The sequence below is a fragment of the Procambarus clarkii genome, chromosome 69 (assembly GCF_040958095.1).
Source record: "Procambarus clarkii isolate CNS0578487 chromosome 69, FALCON_Pclarkii_2.0, whole genome shotgun sequence".
Classification (NCBI taxonomy): domain Eukaryota; kingdom Metazoa; phylum Arthropoda; class Malacostraca; order Decapoda; family Cambaridae; genus Procambarus; species Procambarus clarkii.
This window is the reverse complement of record NC_091218.1, coordinates 20,542,339-20,563,390: the sequence shown is the minus strand read 5'-3', so window position 1 is coordinate 20,563,390 and position 21,052 is coordinate 20,542,339. Positions and strand designations below refer to the sequence as shown.

General features: G+C 40.3%; 1 non-coding gene across 1 annotated transcript; it reads left to right on the top strand.

Moving 5' to 3' along the window:
* The first annotated feature begins 12,995 nt into the window (after positions 1 to 12,995).
* Positions 12,996 to 19,053, top strand: LOC123772091 (uncharacterized). Its single transcript, XR_011224027.1, has 3 exons — positions 12,996 to 13,146; positions 15,640 to 15,767; positions 17,131 to 19,053. It is a non-coding gene; the product is annotated as an uncharacterized protein (transcript).
* Positions 19,054 to 21,052: the final 1,999 nt, after the last annotated feature.

Below are 21,052 nucleotides of genomic sequence, written 5' to 3'. Positions count from 1 at the left end.
GCAACGAAGAGAAAGGAAGCGCAGGCCCCTCAGAAAGTAAAGGAAGTACCTAAGCAAACATTAGTTGTGGGAGATTCCCAGATAAGGTATTTGGATAGAACGTTTTGTGCTAGAGATAGGGGGAACAGGTTAAGGGTTTGCTATCCCGGAGCTGGCATTGGTGATATTATAAACAACATGAATGATATTATGGCTGGTAATGGGAACAATCCCATTATTTGCATTAGCGTGGGAGGAAATGATGTTGGTCGAGTCAGGAGTGAGGAACTGATTCAGAGGTATAAAACAGCCATAGAGTTAGTTAGGAGCAAGGGAGGAATCCCGATCATATGTGGCATTCTTCCAAGAAAGGGAGTGGGAAATGAATGGATATCGAGGGCACTTGGTGTCAATTGCCGGCTGGAAAGATATTGCAAATCAAATGCAATATCTTTCATAGACAACTGGGAACACTTCTATGGAAGAAATGAAATGTATGCTCGTGATGGGGTGCATCTATCGAGAGCTGGGGTTGTTGCTGTTGCGAACTCGCTAGAAGAAGTGGTTAGAGGTGTTTGTTTGGGTTTAAACTGTTAGTAGATAGAGGTATGGGAATTGATTTGGAGGAAGGAGGTAATAAAAGTATGTGTTTGTGGGAGAAAGGAATTGGCAAAACGATCAGGGAAAGAGAAGGTCCGCAAAATAACAATTCACTTAGGGTATATTACACTAACAGTAGAAGTCTAAGAAATAAAATTAACGAATTAAATGCTCTTGTCTGCACAGAAAAAATAGATATTATTGCACTTACCGAAACGTGGATGAATGTAGAAAATAGAGAACTATTAGCTGAATATCAAATATATGGATTTAAACTATTTCACACAGATAGATATATTAGACGAGGAGGTGGAGTAGCCATATATGTTAGGGACAATTTGAAATGTAGTCTCAAAGAGGGAATCAAAACAGAGCCACACACAGAAACTATTTGGATTGAATTAAACGAAAAAGCTAATAATATTATAATAGGAGTAATATATAGGCCACCAAATTTAGACAGAATGGAAGCAAAGCATCTATGGGATGAAATATCTAGAGCATCTAGATCTAACAGTATTTATGTCATGGGTGACTTTAATTTTAGCGGAATAAACTGGTTGAACAAAACAGGGAATAGTGAAGCAGAAGATTTTCTAGAATTAATTGACGATTGCTTTCTTACGCAACACATTAAGGAACCAACACGGGAAAATAATATTTTAGATTTAGTGTTAACTAACAGGGAAACGCAAATTAATGACATCGAAATAGGGAGTGAGCTAGGGAGCAGTGATCACAAAGAAATCAGATTTAGCATAGAATGGAATAGACCAGTAGGAGAAAATTCTGTTAAAGTGCCAGATTTTCGAAAAGCTGATTTTAATAGCCTAAGAAATTTTTTGGGTCAAATTGATTGGAAAGGCTTGGGTATGGGGTGTGGGCCGGTCTTGGAGCGAGACATGAACCCAGCGATAGGTGACTTAAATGGGGATTTCGATGTGGATTCAATATATAACTTATTTAAGAATATTCTAAACAAAGCACAGGAACGTAGTATACCATACAAATTGAATAGATCGTATACTAATGACCCAAAGTGGATAACAAAGAATTTGAAGAACCTTATAGGTAAAAAGAGAGCTTGGTACAAAAGGATTAAAAATGGGGAGGTCACTTTAGAACAGGAATTCGTACAACTGGTTAGAAATGTTAAAAAAGAGATAAGGAAAGCAAAAAGAAACTATGAAGTTCGCATAGCAGGGCAAGCAAAGACAAATCCTAAAGGGTTTTTTCAGTTATATCGTACTAAGACTAGGGAAAGGATAGGTCCATTAAAAACTGAGACAGGTCAAATAACAGATAGTGATGAAGAGATGAGTAGTATTTTTAATAAATATTTTGTATCTGTATTTACTAAAGAGGAACTTAACAATATGCCTTCAGCCGAACAAGTCTATGTGGGTGGGGACGAGGACAGGTTGACGAGTTTAGCAGTTACCAGGGAGGATGTTCTTAAACAAATAGTAAAACTCAAACCAAACAAATCCCCAGGGCCGGATGAAGTGTTTGCTAGGGTGCTTAAAGAATGCAAAGAGGAGCTTTGTGACCCACTGTCAACCATATTTAATAAATCAATAGAGTCAGGCAGAGTGCCAGAGTTTTGGAAAGTTGCTAATGTGATACCAGTTTTTAAGAAAGGAGATAGATCACTTGCGTCTAACTATCGACCAATTAGCCTAACGTCTATTGTGGGAAAGTTACTCGAATCTATAATAGCAAATAAAATTCGTCTTCATCTTGAAAAACATAAATTAATAATTGAGTCGCAACATGGTTTTATAAATGGCCGTTCATGTTTAACAAATTTGTTATCTTTTTATTCTAGCATTGTTGAGGCAGTTGATAGTGGTAAGGATTGCGATGTTGTATACCTTGACTTTAGCAAAGCTTTTGATACAGTGCCACATGAAAGACTGATTAAAAAAATAGAGTCTCATGGTATTGGGGGTGCTATATTAAGCTGGATTAGGGCATGGCTATACCAAAGGAAACAGAGAGTTAGTATAAATGGAATCAAGTCAGAGTGGGAAAATGTTGTAAGTGGAGTGCCTCAAGGCTCTGTCCTGGGACCTCTGTTGTTTATAATATATATAAATGATTTAGATTCAGGTTTGAGTAGCAACATTTGCAAATTTGCCGATGATACGAAAATCGGTAGGGAAATTAATTCGGAGGAGGACTCACTATCACTTCAAGTTGATCTAGATAGGGTTTTGAAATGGTCAAAGGATTGGCAGATGCAGTTTAATGCTGATATATATGGAAGTTGCAATATGGAAGTTGTAGTGAAGGACCTGGTGACTCTAGTGGGAGCCCTGAGGACAGAGTTGGACTCTCTGCGGGAGGAGGTGCGTCAGCTTAAAAAACAACGAGAAGTAACGAAGGAGGAGACCAGCAGTAAAGGGACCTCGTCTTGGAGAGTTGCGAAAGACAGGGGCCTTAAGAAGACTTTGATAAAGCCGCCTTCAAACGCCATAGCAACTTCAAATTCATTTGACGTTTTGGAGGACGAGTGCTGTGGAGAGACTGTGGATCGCGCAAAAGGGAAAGCAACGAAGAGAGAGGAAGCGCAGGCCCCTCAGAAAGTAAAGGAAGTACCTAAGCAAACATTAGTTGTGGGAGATTCCCAGATAAGGTATTTGGATAGAACGTTTTGTGCTAGAGATAGGGGGAACAGGTTAAGGGTTTGCTATCCCGGAGCTGGCATTGGTGATATTATAAACAACATGAATGATATTATGGCTGGTAATGGGAACAATCCCATTATTTGCATTAGCGTGGGAGGAAATGATGTTGGTCGAGTCAGGAGTGAGGAACTGATTCAGAGGTATAAAACAGCCATAGAGTTAGTTAGGAGCAAGGGAGGAATCCCGATCATATGTGGCATTCTTCCAAGAAAGGGAGTGGGAAATGAATGGATATCGAGGGCACTTGGTGTCAATTGCCGGCTGGAAAGATATTGCAAATCAAATGCAATATCTTTCATAGACAACTGGGAACACTTCTATGGAAGAAATGAAATGTATGCTCGTGATGGGGTGCATCTATCGAGAGCTGGGGTTGTTGCTGTTGCGAACTCGCTAGAAGAAGTGGTTAGAGGTGTTTGTTTGGGTTTAAACTGTTAGTAGATAGAGGTATGGGAATTGATTTGGAGGAAGGAGGTAATAAAAGTATGTGTTTGTGGGAGAAAGGAATTGGCAAAACGATCAGGGAAAGAGAAGGTCCGCAAAATAACAATTCACTTAGGGTATATTACACTAACAGTAGAAGTCTAAGAAATAAAATTAACGAATTAAATGCTCTTGTCTGCACAGAAAAAATAGATATTATTGCACTTACCGAAACGTGGATGAATGTAGAAAATAGAGAACTATTAGCTGAATATCAAATATATGGATTTAAACTATTTCACACAGATAGATATATTAGACGAGGAGGTGGAGTAGCCATATATGTTAGGGACAATTTGAAATGTAGTCTCAAAGAGGGAATCAAAACAGAGCCACACACAGAAACTATTTGGATTGAATTAAACGAAAAAGCTAATAATATTATAATAGGAGTAATATATAGGCCACCAAATTTAGACAGAATGGAAGCAAAGCATCTATGGGATGAAATATCTAGAGCATCTAGATCTAACAGTATTTATGTCATGGGTGACTTTAATTTTAGCGGAATAAACTGGTTGAACAAAACAGGGAATAGTGAAGCAGAAGATTTTCTAGAATTAATTGACGATTGCTTTCTTACGCAACACATTAAGGAACCAACACGGGAAAATAATATTTTAGATTTAGTGTTAACTAACAGGGAAACGCAAATTAATGACATCGAAATAGGGAGTGAGCTAGGGAGCAGTGATCACAAAGAAATCAGATTTAGCATAGAATGGAATAGACCAGTAGGAGAAAATTCTGTTAAAGTGCCAGATTTTCGAAAAGCTGATTTTAATAGCCTAAGAAATTTTTTGGGTCAAATTGATTGGAAAGGCTTGGGTATGGGGTGTGGGCCGGTCTTGGAGCGAGACATGAACCCAGCGATAGGTGACTTGAATGGGGATTTCGATGTGGATTCAATATATAACTTATTTAAGAATATTCTAAACAAAGCACAGGAACGTAGTATACCATACAAATTGAATAGATCGTATACTAATGACCCAAAGTGGATAACAAAGAATTTGAAGAACCTTATAGGTAAAAAGAGAGCTTGGTACAAAAGGATTAAAAATGGGGAGGTCACTTTAGAACAGGAATTCGTACAACTGGTTAGAAATGTTAAAAAAGAGATAAGGAAAGCAAAAAGAAACTATGAAGTTCGCATAGCAGGGCAAGCAAAGACAAATCCTAAAGGGTTTTTTCAGTTATATCGTACTAAGACTAGGGAAAGGATAGGTCCATTAAAAACTGAGACAGGTCAAATAACAGATAGTGATGAAGAGATGAGTAGTATTTTTAATAAATATTTTGTATCTGTATTTACTAAAGAGGAACTTAACAATATGCCTTCAGCCGAACAAGTCTATGTGGGTGGGGACGAGGACAGGTTGACGAGTTTAGCAGTTACCAGGGAGGATGTTCTTAAACAAATAGTAAAACTCAAACCAAACAAATCCCCAGGGCCGGATGAAGTGTTTGCTAGGGTGCTTAAAGAATGCAAAGAGGAGCTTTGTGACCCACTGTCAACCATATTTAATAAATCAATAGAGTCAGGCAGAGTGCCAGAGTTTTGGAAAGTTGCTAATGTGATACCAGTTTTTAAGAAAGGAGATAGATCACTTGCGTCTAACTATCGACCAATTAGCCTAACGTCTATTGTGGGAAAGTTACTCGAATCTATAATAGCAAATAAAATTCGTCTTCATCTTGAAAAACATAAATTAATAATTGAGTCGCAACATGGTTTTATAAATGGCCGTTCATGTTTAACAAATTTGTTATCTTTTTATTCTAGCATTGTTGAGGCAGTTGATAGTGGTAAGGATTGCGATGTTGTATACCTTGACTTTAGCAAAGCTTTTGATACAGTGCCACATGAAAGACTGATTAAAAAAATAGAGTCTCATGGTATTGGGGGTGCTATATTAAGCTGGATTAGGGCATGGCTATACCAAAGGAAACAGAGAGTTAGTATAAATGGAATCAAGTCAGAGTGGGAAAATGTTGTAAGTGGAGTGCCTCAAGGCTCTGTCCTGGGACCTCTGTTGTTCATAATATATATAAATGATTTAGATTCAGGTTTGAGTAGCAACATTTGCAAATTTGCCGATGATACGAAAATCGGTAGGGAAATTAATTCGGAGGAGGACTCACTATCACTTCAAGTTGATCTAGATAGGGTTTTGAAATGGTCAAAGGATTGGCAGATGCAGTTTAATGCTGATAAATGTAAAGTTCTGAGGTTAGGTAATGATGATAGAGTTACAAGATACGAGCTAGATGGTGTTGTGATTGCGAAGTCGGATTGCGAAAGGGATCTGGGAGTTATGATTAGTAAGAATTTAAAACAAAAGGATCAATGCATAAATGTTCGTAATAAGGCAAATCGGACACTTGGATTTATTAATCGCAGCGTTAGTAACAAGACACCTGGTGTGGTTCTCAAGCTATATCTTGCTCTAGTTAGGCCCCATTTAGATTATGCAGTTCAGTTTTGGTCGCCATATTATAGAATGGATATAAATTCACTTGAACGTGTCCAGCGTAGGATGACTAAGTTAATTCCCCAAATTAGAAATCTTTCATATGAAGAAAGATTAACAAAGCTTAAGTTGCATTCACTGGAAAGGCGAAGAGTTAGGGGTGACATGATAGAGGTTTACAAGTGGATGAATGGACATAACCGGGGGGATATTAATAGGGTATTAAAAGTATCAACACAGGACAGAACACGAAACAATGGATATAAATTGGATAAGTTTAGATTTAGGAAAGACTTGGGTAAATACTGGTTCAGTAACAGGGTTGTTGATTTGTGGAACCAATTGCCGCGTAACATTGTGGAGGTGGGGTCCCTCGATTGTTTCAAGCACGGGTTGGACAAGTATATGAGTGGGATTGGGTGGTTATAGAATAGGAGCTGCCTCGTATGGGCCAATAGGCCTTCTGCAGTTACCTTTGTTCTTATGTTCTTATGTTCTTATGATAAATGTAAAGTTCTGAGGTTAGGTAATGATGATAGAGTTACAAGATACGAGCTAGATGGTGTTGTGATTGCGAAGTCGGATTGCGAAAGGGATCTGGGAGTTATGATTAGTAAGAATTTAAAACAAAAGGATCAATGCATAAATGTTCGTAATAAGGCAAATCGGACACTTGGATTTATTAATCGCAGCGTTAGTAACAAGACACCTGGTGTGGTTCTCAAGCTATATCATTGCTCTAGTTAGGCCCCATTTAGATTATGCAGTTCAGTTTTGGTCGCCATATTATAGAATGGATATAAATTCACTTGAACGTGTCCAGCGTAGGATGACTAAGTTAATTCCCCAAATTAGAAATCTTTCATATGAAGAAAGATTAACAAAGCTTAAGTTGCATTCACTGGAAAGGCGAAGAGTTAGGGGTGACATGATAGAGGTTTACAAGTGGATGAATGGACATAACCGGGGGGATATTAATAGGGTATTAAAAGTATCAACACAGGACAGAACACGAAACAATGGATATAAATTGGATAAGTTTAGATTTAGGAAAGACTTGGGTAAATACTGGTTCAGTAACAGGGTTGTTGATTTGTGGAACCAATTGCCGCGTAACATTGTGGAGGTGGGGTCCCTCGATTGTTTCAAGCACGGGTTGGACAAGTATATGAGTGGGATTGGGTGGTTATAAGAACATAAGAACAAAGGTAACTGCAGAAGGCCTATTGGCCCATACGAGGCAGCTCCTATTCTATAACCACCCAATCCCACTCATATACTTGTCCAACCCGTGCTTGAAACAATCGAGGGACCCCACCTCCACAATGTTACGCGGCAATTGGTTCCACAAATCAACAACCCTGTTACTGAACCAGTATTTACCCAAGTCTTTCCTAAATCTAAACTTATCCAATTTATACCCATTGTTTCGTGTTCTGTCCTGTGTTGATACTTTTAATACCCTATTAATATCCCCCCGGTTATGTCCATTCATCCACTTGTAAACCTCTATCATGTCACCCCTAACTCTTCGCCTTTCCAGTGAATGCAACTTAAGCTTTGTTAATCTTTCTTCATATGAAAGATTTCTAATTTGGGGAATTAACTTAGTCATCCTACGCTGGACACGTTCAAGTGAATTTATATCCATTCTATAATATGGCGACCAAAACTGAACTGCATAATCTAAATGGGGCCTAACTAGAGCAAGATATAGCTTGAGAACCACACCAGGTGTCTTGTTACTAACGCTGCGATTAATAAATCCAAGTGTCCGATTTGCCTTATTACGAACATTTATGCATTGATCCTTTTGTTTTAAATTCTTACTAATCATAACTCCCAGATCCCTTTCGCAATCCGACTTCGCAATCACAACACCATCTAGCTCGTATCTTGTAACTCTATCATCATTACCTAACCTCAGAACTTTACATTTATCAGCATTAAACTGCATCTGCCAATCCTTTGACCATTTCAAAACCCTATCTAGATCAACTTGAAGTGATAGTGAGTCCTCCTCCGAATTAATTTCCCTACCGATTTTCGTATCATCGGCAAATTTGCAAATGTTGCTACTCAAACCTGAATCTAAATCATTTATATATATTATAAACAACAGAGGTCCCAGGACAGAGCCTTGAGGCACTCCACTTACAACATTTTCCCACTCTGACTTGATTCCATTTATACTAACTCTCTGTTTCCTTTGGTATAGCCATGCCCTAATCCAGCTTAATATAGCACCCCCAATACCATGAGACTCTATCTTTTTAATCAGTCTTTCATGTGGCACTGTATCAAAAGCTTTGCTAAAGTCAAGGTATACAACATCGCAATCCTTACCACTATCAACTGCCTCAACAATGCTAGAATAAAAAGATAACAAATTTGTTAAACATGAACGGCCATTTATAAAACCATGTTGCGACTCAATTATTAATTTATGTTTTTCAAGATGAAGACGAATTTTATTTGCTATTATAGATTCGAGTAACTTTCCCACAATAGACGTTAGGCTAATTGGTCGATAGTTAGACGCAAGTGATCTATCTCCTTTCTTAAAAACTGGTATCACATTAGCAACTTTCCAAAACTCTGGCACTCTGCCTGACTCTATTGATTTATTAAATATGGTTGACAGTGGGTCACAAAGCTCCTCTTTGCATTCTTTAAGCACCCTGGCAAACACTTCATCCGGCCCTGGGGATTTGTTTGGTTTGAGTTTTACTATTTGTTTAAGAACATCCTCCCTGGTAACTGTTAAACTCGTCAACCTGTCCTCGTCCCCACCCACATAGACTTATAGAATAGGAGCTGCCTCGTATGGGCCAATAGGCCTTCTGCAGTTACCTTTGTTCTTATGTTCTTATGTTCTTAAACTAATTCTGCAGAAACGTAAAGCTTAACTGGTACTAGAATTAAGGCCGAGTGCAAATGTGTAGTAATTATATAACACAAGGATATAACATGCAGGACACAAAGAGTAACTAATAAGTGAGAGACCACATAATTACAATACAATACAATTTTATTTAGGTAAGGTACATACATACAATAAATATTTACAAGGATTGTTTAACTTATAGGTAGAGCTAGTACATACAATGCCTAAAGCCACTATTACGCAAAGCGTTTCATAACACATAATGTACCCGACCAAGAGGCCGGAAAGACCTAATGAATAAGGAGAAGGGGGTGACTACAAGTAGGGCTTACTAGCACCTAGACTGGGCAAAGTATTAGCTGCGGACAGCGGGACACTTGGGGACCGGCGCTGCACCCCCCTTCCCACATGCAGTGGGGAGACAATGGGGACAACTGTGCAAAGCATGACGGGGGTACAAAAGCAGCCGCTTGCAAAGGGGGGGAGGGTGGGGTTTTGCGAGGGCAGCGGCGAGGGCAGGCGGAGTGAGGGCAGAGCCCCTCTGTGCGCCCGTATTTATACGGCCCCAAACTGCCCGCGCAACGCCGCGGGACGCGCTGCGCAATTGTTTCTTTCTCCCCCATCAGAAACATCCCCGCTTGCGATCAAGCAGTGACCATTTTCTGATCAGGGGGAGAAAGATAATGGCAGTATGGGGCTTTAAAGTTTATTGAAGATTAAATTCTGCAGAACATGTAAATATATAAAGTAAGAATTAACAGTAACAATTCCAAGTCCGAGGACTAGATTTAACTTAAAAGGTACACCCGTAGTAATTATGAGACCTTAGCCTATAGTGACATGGAAACTAATTCTGCAGAAACGTAAAGCTTAACTGGTACTAGAATTAAGGCCGAGTGCAAATGTGTAGTAATTATATAACACTAGGATATAACAGGCAGGACACAAAGAGTAACTAATAAGTGAGAGACCACATAACACATAATGTACCCGACCAAGAGGCCGGAAAGACTTAATGAATAAGGAGAAGGGGGTGACTACAAGTAGGGCTTACTAGCACCTAGACTGGGCAAAGTATTAGCTGCGGACAGCGGGACACTGGGGACCGGCGCTGCACCCCCACCGCAGGCCAGCGGCCGGACCCCCCCCCCCCCCCCCCGAAGGGCGAGTGCCAGCTGGCCGCGTGAGGCACTCAAAGTGGCAGAGCAACAACGTCCCGCCTGACGTAGGATGTGAAAGCACTACTCTTCCACCTGCCGACTGCCATTATTTCTGAAGTGGCGAGCCCATCCCGAGACAGCTGGGTGGCCCTGCCGATACGGAAGGAATGCGGCGCGTAGTCATCTGGAGGCAAGCCTAGCGCCGAGAGGGCAGAGCGTAGGATCTTGGAGAAATCTCGCCTGCATGGTGACAGGAGCGCCTGCGGCGTGTTTGAATATGGGCCCCGGGCCCAGGCCCCTGTAATTAAAGTATATAGACAGAGCACGGACCGGGCAGTACTTGCTGGAAGGGTTCGCTCTCAGGGAGAGGGTGGGAGTGCGCCCTGCGCTGTGCTTGTAGGTGTTGAAGACGATATCTATTCCTGCCGTCGTAAGTGATACCTGCTCAAGGTTGAGCGTGTGTCGCCCATGCTCCACGTAGACCGCCTCACCCGGGCGTAGGCAGGCGTGGAAAGCCAGGGAGAAGAGCGCCCTGTAGCACGACTTCTCATAGGCAGAGTTACATACGCCTCCCAGTGCCCGCAGCAGGCGATGCAGGAGGCTCCTCGTCACAGGGAGACGCCGTGCAGGGGCCCGCTGTGCGGAGTTACGTGCCCCTTTGAGGAGTTGGGTGACCAGGAAGTGCCGAGTTGGGTCCCTCCTACCGTGTAGCTTGCAGACGAAGGCGATGGCCGCTAGATAGGCGTGCAGAGAGCGGTAAGCCAGGCCCCGCGAGAGCAGGGATTGCAGGAAGTTCCCCAGAGTCGAAGGTGCAGCATCAAAGGGGCATTCTCCTCGCCGCCCTGCCGAGACGTAGGCGGCGTACTCCACCCACTTAGCCCTGTAAGTACGCCTCGTCGCTGGCTGCAGGGAGTTGAATAGTGTCCTCACAGTTGCAGGGCAGCCGGAGGTGCGCAGGAACTGTTGTCGGCGTCTCGGCGAGGCCTGCTTCTCGCAGGAACAAGGGCGGCAGCGTCTGTAAGCGGGAAAGAGCATCACAAACCCCGTTTAATTTTCCTGGGAGGTGGGAGGGTAGGAGTGTAATGTTATGGATGAGTAAGAGCACTGCCAAGGGCCTGACAATTTGCATTAGTAGGGGGCACCTAGCAGAGTGTGTTGAGCACGCTTACCACTGCACTGTTGTCCGATTTACACACCAGCCTCTTATTGGCCAATACCGGGGCGAAAAGTGCTATGCCCATGAAGAAAGGGTAGAGCTCGAGCAAAGCAATGTTGAGCCGACCCCAGACCTGCGACCACTGTTCCCCTGAACCTAGGCTGCCCCTAGCGTTAGTCCATACCCCTTGGAAGAAGCATCTGCACACATTGAAAGTGATGGGGCATTTCCCCACCCGCCATCTGGGGGAAAGACTGCAAAGGGGGAGGTGGGTGGGCTTTGCGAGGGCAGCGGCGAGGGCAGGCGGAAGTGAGGGCAGAGCCCCTCTGTGCGCCCGTATTTATACGGCCCCAAACTGCCCGCGCAACGCCGCGGGACGCGCTGCGCAATTGTTTCTTTCTCCCCCATCAGAAATATCCCCGCATGCGATCAAGCAGTGACCATTTCAAAGTCTCATTTGTATGGATACCTTCTCATATAGGTGTTGTCCAGCATGATGACACAAACAAGGACAGCTAAAACTGAATGTGATAAGCCTGAAGTTGAGTGGGATATGGGCATTCCAATCTCTTCTGTCAAAGCCGCAATATTTTAGGAAATTAGGGAAGACAGAAGAGCAGTCACTGACACACAAAAGCCAGAAAGCAAGAGTATAAAGAGCTATGACATGTTTATATGCCTCTGTAACCTTTTCCACTACCGCCCACAAGATGATATATGGGGTGCATAATTAATGAACTAAACTAAGTAAACATGTTTAGAATCGAGAATTATATGAACGGACAGCATAAAACTTCCACTAGTGTCACAATGACAGTGTGACATTGTAATTGCCAGAATTAGGCTAGGATATCGATATGTATCGCAGACGGCTGCAGGTAATGAATAGCCCCCAATGGTGAATATTCCAATTGTAAACTATGTGAACAAGAGCTGGGACATACTCACCAACACTATATCTGTGATTGCCCTGTTATAAGTGACTTCAGACCAAATGGTATAAGGTACTTTGAACTCTGTAATTACTTCATACACTTGTAGCGAGTAGATTATATTAGTATAATCTATAGTATATTAGACCAAATATAGCGAGTATATTAGACCAAATATATATATAGTATCTTAGTGTCTGTGTTTATTGTCACCATACTTTACGTAACAATAGAAACGTTACATATGTATGTATGTATGTACTCACCTAATTGTACTCACCTAATTGTGCTTGCGGGGGTTGAGCTTTGGCTCTTTGGTCCCGCCTCTCAACTGTCAATCAACTGGTGTACAGATTCCTGAGCCTACTGGGCTCTATCATATCTACATTTGAAACTGTGTATGGAGTCAGCCTCCACCACATCACTTCCTAGTGCATAATGTATGTATGTATATGTGTGTGTGTGTGTGTATGTGCAGAAATAATAATAATAAAACAATTAACATCGTGTAGTGTACTCTATATATCAAAATATATTACTTTGAAACTCGTATCATTCACTCCAAAAAAAGTTGGGCTACTTTTATTACAAATTCGCTACTTTTAGAGCGTCAGCTCGCTACTTTCAGCAATTTAGATCTGGCAACCGTGGGTGAGTGTGAGGTGCGCGCCAGTGTTGCTGGAACAGGTCTGGGGCTCCTTACTCCTCTACAACACATCACTGGCGGCTGGAGTTGCTGGTAATACTACATACTATATATATATATAATATATACACACGCTCCAGTAAGTATATGGGACACGGGTGGTATAAGATAATGTGTGTAATGAGGCGCGTGTGAGGCAGGTGTTGACCCCCCCCCCCCTCATGGTGGCTCTCAAGGCATTGTTTACATAGCTGAGCTTTATTTGATTTTCATATTTTGGCTTCTGCTCTTCATACCAACCACTTAGGGGTGGACGGTAGAGTGACGGTCTCGCTTCATGCAGGTCGGCGTTCAATCCCCGACCGTCCAAGTGGTTGGGCACCATTCCTTCATTCCCACCCTCCCATCCCAAATCCTTATCCTGACCCCTTCCCAGTGATATATAGTCGTAATGGCTTGGAGCTATCTCCTGGTAATAAAAAAAATTATGCCCTTTACATATACACTATATATATATGGTATATATATATATGATATATATATGGTATATATATATATGATATATATATGGTATATATATATATGATATATATATGGTATATATATATGATATATATATGGTATATATATATGATATATATATATGGTATATATATATATGGTATATATATATATATATATATATATATATATATATATATATATATATATATATATATATATATATATATATATATATATATATATATATATATAATATATATATATATATACACTGTGTATATATATATATATATATACACTGTATATGTCTCCGTGGTGTAGTGGTAAGACGCTCGCCTGGCGTTCCACGAGCGCTTTGTCCTGGGTTCCTATCCTGGCCTGGGAGGATTTACAGGGCGCAAATCCTTAATTGTAGCCTCTGTTTAACTCAACAGTAAAATGGGTACCTGGTTGTTAATACAATTCTTTGCGGGGGTCGTTTTCCAGGGCACAGGTTTAAGAACTTGCCCGAAAGCTATGCGTACTAGTGGCTGTAGAAGAATGTAAGAATTGTATATATAAATAATAATAATAATAAATAATATTACATATATAATTAATTTTTTGTTTTTGTTTTGCTAGGCCTTTTCTTTGGATTTTGTCACTCATGACTTTGTGCTAATGACTTGCCTTCTTGTTACCTTGACTCTTAAAGCTGTTGTTACATCGTTCACACTTTATGCTTTTTTCTTAATTTGTATTTTTGAAGCCATTAATTATTCCAAATTACATTGTATTCTGCTCTCCGTTCTACCATTAGGATGATTCCAGGATATACAGGAGCTGTCAAAACTCTGAGGCAACTTCTGCATGTCCATATGAAGTGATCAAACTTGAGGATGTTGGGGCTTGTTAAGGCTGTTGCCCCTTGTGAGAGTTTCATTGAACCATATAAAGAAGTGTGGATTAATGTTCCTCAATTTGTTCAGTATTTTAAAGGTCTTAATGAGATGAAGCTTGTCATGTTTGGTGTGTATTGTTAATTATATGGACCTCAGTCATTCCTGGTGTCAGATTTGACTTAATTATGAAGTGATTTTATTATTCTGCTCAGAATATCTCTTGGTATTTATTCAAAGCAACTACTAATGCTCTTTTGAAGGTGAGGTCTCCATGCTTGGAGACAGCAGTATAGATCCCGGTAGTATAGTTGGGTTCGTTCTCATTGCACATTCGAGAATACCAGGTTTCAATCCCAGGTGGGACAGAAATGGTTGGGCACATTTTCTTTCACCTAATGCCTCTGTTCACCTAGCAGCAAGTAGGTACTAAGGAGTTAGTCAGCTTGTTGTGGAGTTGCATCCTGGGTGGGGTCAGTAATTCAACCTTGGTATAAGTCTACCATGTATGAATACACTCTGGCTTCCTTTCTCCCGACACAATGAATTAATTAATTAGATGGGGTTGCACGTCGAGGGATTTGTGCAGCTATATGATCTTTTCCTTTAAGGCAAAGATTCATTAATCCTAGGGGTTGGATGTTTACCCCCCCCCTCCCCCACTTTTTTTTTTGTATATTATACACCATGCTCCTTGCTGAGCAACTTTTTAATGACTGTTGGATCAATATCTTGAGATCCTTTTTCTTCAATATGCTGCAAGTCATGCTGTCAGCATACTGTGGTGTGAATTATGTCCCACATTGCACTGGTGAGCTACGAAGGGCTAACCTCTGACATTAGACCAGCAACTGAGTGTAATGTAATTTGGCATTAATTAAACCTTGCCTGTCACAAGTTGTATTGAACCTCAAGCTTGAGATGTTTATATATAGTAACTGGTGTACATATTACACGTTCGATATATTTCCGATTACTGGTACTGTAGACCCTCCACCCTGTACGCACTCATGACAGCTGCTTACATGGCCTAGTGTATACAAGTACCGTATTATACAGTATTTTATTAATGAAAGAAGAAAAGGCCGCAGGTGTTTTGTACTGTATTCCTTCTCAGTGACAAGCAAACTACAAAACAGTATACTGTATTTCTGTACAGTTCTGCTGGCACGTATATAGGTTATATTATTTTTTAATTACATGTTTTAATGCTTCACTTTTATTCATTGGCGTAATTTGAAAACTTGCAGATTTGGTGACGGACGAATTTGTGGTTACTTCTGTTGCTCGACTCCTGATGTCTGCAAATCTTCAAGACAGCACACTTTCACGTACTTATTTACTTGTGGCATTGGCTCTGAGCCCAGCTAAGGGCAAGGTATATTGACTTTGTTAAATTTATAAGTTTACTTAGCAGTCACACTGCCAAGTAGAACTCATTAGCCAATTTTTTCAGTTATGCTTACAGTATATATCTTAGATGCTGATAGGTGAGAGGATGAACTGTTTGAAGCTGATTATATTTTGAATTGTCCTTTTAAGTGTCCGGGGAAAAAATATAAACGGAATAGATTGGAATTCAAATTGTGCCTTTTATATTGTATTATATTCACCCAAATTTTATAGTGGCACATATAGATCATAAAGCCATTGGTAACATTTGTCGGTCAAAAGTACAAATATGCTAGCTCGTGTATATACGTATACAGTATACTGTACATAAAATATGCTTGCAATGTTATGTTAATATTAATGATTGATGGCTAGTATGGTAGCAGTCTTGGTAAGAAAGACACCACGAACAATAACACAATTTTCTCCTCTGGCTCTCTACTCCTGTTTTATATTAAACAGAATTTGGTTTAAACTTGTATGGTTAAGAAAGGGCATTACCATATACGTTGCTGAATGCTCAATTTACTTAAAGATTACACAAATTTTCCACTGACCCCTAAGAGAATCATTTGTAGAAACAGATGACTTAAGTACTGTATACAGTATTCCTCTACATAGGTTATGGGATTTTATTATTTATGAAATAGTTACTTTTGGTTAATGCCATAATTCCAATAAAATCAGAGGCCTCTCAGTTAACAGGTAAACAGCAAATACACACCCAGAATGATTTGTATACAGAATAGGACAGAAAAATTTAAATTAGCATAGCTATTGTGAATGTGTTTGTTTCACTTTTGAATTTTTTTTTAAATATTATGACTCAAAATATGATTTTGAGTCTTCATTTACTAATAGAAAGTACATATGCAGTTTGAATATTTTGTTTATTTTTTCTGACATTTGGCATCGAATTCCAATCTAGTGACCGGCACCGCAGGAAGAGTAGTTATTTTCTGTTCACTATGGTTATACTAATAGATTAAACTTTTTCTATTGCATCCTACTTCCTGGTACTCGGGGTCCCATTTAAGATGAAGTTCTCTCTAATTGCAAACTTAGTTTAAATAGCTTACTTATGCACCACCAAATCTGCATATTCATATACCGTGCAGATTGAGGGCTTCCTTTATTTACTTCTGCTCATTTTAAACTTAATTACACAGTATTACAATAATATATACATTGTAAGGTTGGCTTTTCATTACTTATCTTTCACTGGAGAGTATGTGCAAACACAAATTACAAATAGTATTCTGGTGTGCTTATGTTAATTTAGATAATAAGATGTAATTTTATGAGCTTATATGTATTATTTGTTCATGTATTTTCTCCAATGCCTACAGGTGAACTGACCTTGTTGGGTAGCAGCAGAAAACAAGAGCACGAGAATAGGGTCATATCCTTGGTGTTCACCTTACTGGTGTCTATAGCCTAGCAGTTGTATGTCTCCAGGCTACATGAGTCCTTACTCGCCAAACCTAACCAATGGTGCCTCCTACTCACTCTCACATTCATCATCAAACTATCATCCTACATCCCTTACTGTAACTTCTCCTCCACTCCCACCAGGATATTCTCCATCTAATTATAGTCTTCATCATTCACAAATACAAGGATCCTCACCTAGTGTATTCGTCTAACTTTCCAACAGCACAAGCCCACTCTGCCATCTCTCCTCCAGATTACCATCCTACATGGATTCCAAGGGCCCCAACACCACCCAGATATTCTCCAACATCTCCCACTTACACCACTTTTGCCCCACTAGAATATTCACCAAACTGCCCATCTTACTCTTTTTCCTCATCATCTGAACCTGCTTCTCCTCCTATTTACCAACCTTCTTGGATTCCTAGAGGAAACCAGACTACATCAGAATCTACTACCAACAAACTTCCATCAACAAGAGATGAATATGTACCAACTCAGCCATCACCTGAAATAATGGCCTCTTACAGCTCCACTTCTCCCCCACCGTACCGTCCCACATACATACATAATGGGGCTCAAGCATTGCCAGAATATGTACCATCTCCCACAAATAGTGTGTGCTCCTTAGGCTCAGACGAATCATCCCTTGCCTATACACCTGAATTACCCCACTACAGACCAACTTCTCCTTGCATTCAACTTTCATCATCGTATTCTTCCAAGTTTCCTTCCTTCCAGACTTGTCATTCTTATGTTCCCTCCTCCGAATTAGGTTTTCTACCAGACACTGCTGGTTCTTGTGCCACCAGCCCCAATACACCACCACCACCACCATCTTATTCTCCAGCCAGTTCAGTATGTAGTTCCACATCTTTGCGTTACTCTCCGTCAAGTTTGCCATATACACCTATTACGTTGTCTCCACCTCGGCACACTGTATCATCAGCTTCTTATTCTCCATCATCTCCTGGTTACTCCTAGCTAATCTAGCTTAGCATTATTCTTCCCAAGTATTTTTATTCTACATATAAGGTTCAGTACTTCCAGCCACAAGTCCTCCAAAATTTTAACTGTTATATATTCTAATGACAAGAATGTACTTCCAGTATCATTTTGGAGTTAGAAGGAAAAAAAAAGTATGAACTGTTTTGATGAACAGTGTTTTAAAATACATGGTCCAGTTTTTGTATTAAATTTTAACTACAGCATACAGAAAGGCAATTTGACTTCATTGTCATTTTCCTACCAAATGTTGAAAATGTTGTCCATAGTATTTCATGTTCAAGACCCAAATACAAAATGTTAGTGCTTGGTGGTGAAGCTTATTGTCAGAGCCATCTGTAGCAGTCATTTTTTTTTCTGGTCTTAGTATGTTGTGTGCTTGAATAATGTCAGAATTTTGCTAGTTCATCAATAATTTGTTTTGTACAATTTCTTTTCGTGCATAGAATATTTAGTTTTCAGATAACAAGTACTAAATCTTTTATAGATGCTCAAAATGAAATGATAATTTTTTTTAACACGGTTCTAGATACCCTAGAAAGTTGGCTGTTAAAATTTTTAAATTTTATTTCATACCATATACACACAGAAATCACAATAGCCTGATTTGTGTGTGTAATGAAGTAAGAGCGAAGAGATAGAATAGCTTATTGACAAAGCTCGAGTGCATGGGGGAATTGTGTAAAATCCTGGTTTGTGTCTCGGAGTCTGCAGGATCCGTGTGAGGTCAGTTGAACTCCCGGTTGCAGTTCTTTTACCATGTCGTAGCACAGTCGATTAAGGCACGTCTGGGATCCTCTCCTACGTAGGTTCGAACCATCATCACGGCCCTTGTGGATTTGTTCATACCATATATATAATATCTCACTATTACAATTATCATCCATACAGTGATTACAATGTGTAGTAAATATTTGTGTATACAGTGTACTCTCTAACTACCACCTAAAATTGGTGTGTTAAAGGGGATATACTGTACATAATAGCCAGCTGAAAGTCGGTATAAAATTTATATAAAATCTTGATAATACTGATAAGTTGCAAGTCTGGTCGAGGACCGGGCTGTGGGGACGCTAAGCCCCGAAATTGTTCTCAAGATAGCCTCAAGAAGATATACTAGAAGGGGGGGGGAGGGTTTACCCAGTGTTGATCAGGTGACAGAGGCCACATCTTCACTGCACTTTCATAACTGTCTTTACTACACAACAATCACCACTAACCAACTGTAATATAAATGACCATCCTCATTACTGAAACTATTTTCATTAATTACCGTGACCATCATCACTATCTGGGCACCACTGGGTTCCCCAGCTACAAGCTTCCCCTAACCCTTCACCACCTTCCCTGCCTTTCACCACATTTTCATCACTGTAACCATCTGTACTGAGCTGTCATCAAAAACACAACTATATTAGACAAACATTTTATTATTGTGTAGAATATGATATGCTTGATGAATTTTAGTGAGGATGGAAACTGGTTATTTAGCTAGGTTGGAAAATAGCTTAAAAGATTGGGATCAACCTGACCTGCCTATGACCAACCCTGGTCAAAGACCAGTCACACTACAAAACTTTGGAGAGGCTAACTCCAAGCGTCTGGCCCCCCAACCTCGGACACATTCTCTTTTCTAGGTATAAAAGTTAAAAAAAATTTAACTGGGCTCTTAACAGGAATGCCATTGCTGGATCTTTACCTGTATAAAATCAGTTTATCTGCAGGACTATCTTAAAGGTCATATGCAATTAGAAATTTGTTAGATTGCATTAGTTGTCTTTTCTAGCAGTCTAGTAGTTTTAGCTGAGAAAACTTATGCTGGAGGAGCCCCTTGTGGCTCCCTGAAGCCATGATACCGAGATGGCTCCCAGCTACTAGATCAAATCAGCCATGGAGTTCTGTTTGGCCTATCAGGGACCAGAGCCAGAATCTGGCCACTGCCTCTTTCTGAAGTGTCTTTACTGCTATCTTTATGGTGAGCAGGTGGCTAAATTGATGGTGTCCCACATCATGTTTTCCTGGTGACAGTGTGAAGAAATTTGGCACTTTTTTTTGACACTTCCTGTCCCTTTGTCATCATTCTTCCATTTCAGAATCTGTATTATGCATTATTTCACCTCTGGCCTGCTGATATGCCATCTGAGCCTTTCTGGTCTCTTGACCATGTTCTCATCTTTCTTTCCCACAGTTTACAGTTCCCCCTTTGATTCATGATTTTTTCTTAAAGCCAATTTTTCTGTTGGTGCTAGCCTGCAATTAGTAGGGTTGGGAAGCTACATGCTCTTTACAGGAGGCAGGGCTTTTTTTTTTTCCCTGGTGGACATTGTTCATTTGCAGCTGTCTCCTTCTTTTCTGGCAAAGAATGAGTTGTGTGCTTCCAAAGAGGTTGATGCTTGGTTGGTTCAGTCGGGTGTGCTTCATGTGCTGTGTCTGGTGGTGGAGGGGGGGCTCTGCCACTACCTTTGTGCCACCGATTCTGCTTCAATGGACAATTTGTGGGTTTATCCTTTTTCCGTAATTTCCCTGTTCCAAGGCTCATGTTTCTTAACACTTTCGCGCTTAGGATTATCCATGAGTCGTCACCGTATTTTCTTACGTTTCCGCATAACAGACGACGCCTGTAGTCCATCGAAAAAATATTTGTATAAAATCCATTTATTATCCGATCAACTTGGGAATAGTATACAAATGTTTGCCATGAAATTTACGTTTTCTCTAATAGCCGAACAGCTTATAAAAGAAAACGGCGTGGATGTGAATCATCGTGGTAAAACAATTGTATTATTGACACGACGAGTGTAATCGACGTAGTTTTTATATATGTTGCCGGTC